The sequence below is a fragment of the Anneissia japonica genome, unplaced genomic scaffold (genome assembly GCF_011630105.1).
Source record: "Anneissia japonica isolate Jap-2015-1 unplaced genomic scaffold, ASM1163010v1 scaffold288292_len1863012_cov191, whole genome shotgun sequence".
NCBI lineage: Eukaryota > Metazoa > Echinodermata > Crinoidea > Comatulida > Comatulidae > Anneissia > Anneissia japonica.
In genome coordinates, this window is record NW_022688773.1 from 1,038,959 (window position 1) to 1,042,519 (window position 3,561).

Genomic DNA, 3,561 nt, shown 5'->3' on the forward strand with positions numbered 1-3,561 from the left:
TTTTTTTTAGGTTTTCATTGCTCGTCGGCTTTTTGGTACTGTTTAGTATATACTATGGGCCTATGTAGGCCCTATTACTTTCTATTCTACTCCCTTTTTCCAATTGTTTTGTTTTGCAATTTTTGTAAACAATAAACTGGTATTGTCCTGATTAGTCAAATTTATATTCTATATTTTTAATATAATGTTTATCAATTAACTTTCAAAATTGTTTAAACGCGGAATAATAAAGATTTGGCTTACGTTTTTTACACCAATTTATTTCATTCCTTTACCCAGTATTTTTGTAATACAATTCTTTTATTTTGTTTTCCTTTCTAATGTTTCTGTATCAAATAACTAGATAGATAGATGTACCTATATATTATTCATAGGCCTAAAAGCTGATACAATTTTATAGTATTTTAAATTAATAAGCACTGTTTAAATTTAAAATGGAAATAATTACAACTTTTAAAAAGAGCTTAAACACGACTTGAGATTTTATTTGATTGGCGCGTTATGTGAGAAGAAATTTGGTCGTTAATTTTCCATCTGTTGTCTCGTAAGGAGAATCTAGAAAAAATTCAGGAAGAATAATATACGCCCTCTGTGGTTCAAAACTTGTGACTCATTCAGCCACTTCTTTAAAATTCCAGCTAAGTTGTATGGTGTCAGTGGTCCTTTTAATAATTATTTCTACTATTTTTATAATATGCGTGTAATATAGGTTTATATTCATATATGAGGAACGTACTACAATTAATAAAATTAATACAGGTAGTACAAAATATTGTTAAGACGAAGAAAAATGTTAAAACTGAGAAGATTATATAAAACTACACAGTGTAAACAAATCAGTTAACATAAATCGTTAATATTCTAAATGTTTATTGCCCTATATGTAACACTGGCTTGGATCATAATATCAAGTATAACAACAACGTTTTTATTATTTGTTAACTTTAAATATATGCTATAATATACCGTACCACAATTTCTCGCAATTGTTCTAACGTTTATTATAATATTTTGTGATTAGAATATGCTTTTTACCAATCAACAGTTATATTCCGTTAGAAATTTAATTATGCGTATTGCGTTCATAAATAAATAATAAAAAAGCGCATCATCACTAATTCTACCTATAAAAAGTACTTAGAACTTGTAGTGTCCCAGCCGACCCATATATCTTGTGATACTCACCATGCTCGAAGCGAAATGGTCCGCCTGATCGGTTAACAACTGAAATAATTTTCCTACAACTGTGACGAACATTAATTTACTAATTATAGCGACTAGTCACTAGAGAAAAAAAACCACTACACGATAAATAATGTATTGCGAATTTCTCCATTCATCTATCAATTAAGGTAATTGATGGTTTCTATGGAGATGAGTGCGCGCTTGTTGAGTAAGCAGAATTGTAATCAACGAGGGAGTATAGATGAGATTCGAATAATGGACTGTTAGTGTTAAAAGAAATTAGCACACTATTCTACGAGTCATAGAATTAAAAATCCAGTGGTATAATCAAACCACAGTTTTATCATAAAATAAAAAACGGAACGAAAACATGAAAGCGACCAAACGAATCAATGACATGTCATCATACCTATGTCCTGTTGTTTAGGAGGCCTAATCAACCTCGTAAGTGAGTATAAAAGAATGGTTTTTGTTGAGATTTGTCTATTTAACCGTAAGATGCTATTCGAATGAAAGAACACGAAAAAGATACACAAGCAGACAATTAAATTCAGATATGGCTACGGATGATCACAAATTGAATTTAATGAATCACTAATTAAACGTGTAAAAATAATACCTATTTACACTTTACACTTCAGCATCAACCCAATTTATTTCTTACCAAGCTACCAATTTACCTATACTTGTACCTCATGCAAACAACGTGAGGATAACAGTAGCAATATTTATTGCATTATTGTAATGAATCAATTAATGGTATTCAGTTTCGTTAGCTTATGTAGTAACATAGCTGTATCAAATATTACAGTATATTCTACAGTTTGTTCGACATGTACAGTAGTACGGTACCTATTGTATTGACATCAGATTGAAAATTACAGCAAAATGCACAATGCCTTAAAACAAAGCACTTAGTAGTGTCCCGTGACGGCTTTTAAGTGAAATACAGAAAGTAACAATGGTAAATAAAATACACATAAATCAACGATAATAAAAGCTGTGATTGAAAAACATAAAAACACTTATCAAATATACATTACACAATGTAAATTGTAGTATCACAATTTTGTGGTTTGGAACACGTTTTTGAAACTTATATATTTTCGATTTATGACAAAATCAAAATTGGAAATAATTTTAGTTTGACATGCATTTCTAGTCTATGTTGTTAGTCGATCTTACCTAGATTTTAAACCAAATACGATTCAATTGGAATTTTGAATCTGTTGTAGAATTACATTACGGTAATATAGACGATAAAATCTAGAAAACCCTAATAATAATATAAACATTGAATTGATCATAAAAAATCAAACACGTTGTCAATGAGACAGGGGTGGCGCCAGCCCGACAATTCGTCGGGGAGAAAAAAAAATTATATTATTTCTACATATTTGTAGACTCCAAAATGGATTAAATAAGCCTTTGAAACCCTTAAATTGTCAAAATTTTCAGGGGCTTCGCCTCCTGGACCACTTTCGGAACATTTTAAGCCACGCTCGACCACGTCCACTTTGCTCTCGTCGGATAAATCTTCCCCCACCCCCCTCGTCGGTGTATCGGCCCCCATCGGGCAAATCCTGGCGCCACCCCCTGCAATAAGACCTACAAAGACAAGCAATTCGGTTCAGTTTTTCTACGGAAATCATTAGATTGATTAGGCCTAGCACCAGACAATTAATAACATATATTGAATAACACAAGGACAGTATTTTGTTATTTTTTTAATGGGTGAAGAACAATATTTTGGTCTTCATTTTCAGTTGAAGCTCACAATTTAAAAAATTCAAATATTACATTTTATTTTTCAAGTATATTGGCTCAAAATAGGTGTATTGTTTATATATCAATTATATAGCACAACATAGTGCTATTTGTGATATATCTCTCCTTAGGTTATACAAAAATAGTGTTTTGGATAATAATGAAGGTAGGCCTATACAATTAAATAAATGGAAAAGTAGAATGTGTTAAAGCAGTGAATGAAATATGTAGCGCCCTCTATAGATAATACTTTAAATAACGTACAGTATTCTTTTAATTTAATTATACTTAATAAGAATAACAACGATTTGGTCGTAAAGCAGTCGGATTACCTACTGTATGTCAATCTCCATTTTGTTAAAAAATATACCATTCACTCGAGTTTTTTCAGTGTAAATGAGGCACTTCAATTCTCTAAGCTATGCCGATCGACGTGCAAATATGCAGCCTCATTTATTCGCTGTTTCCTAATTCATTATCGACACTTATTTGGGTTTTTCTTTAAGCAGTTACAGTACGTTCTGCTATTTAGATATTTTCACTATGAACAGATCTTTAAACTTGATTCGTGAAGTAAACGAATGAATACATAATCTAAACTTAAACGAA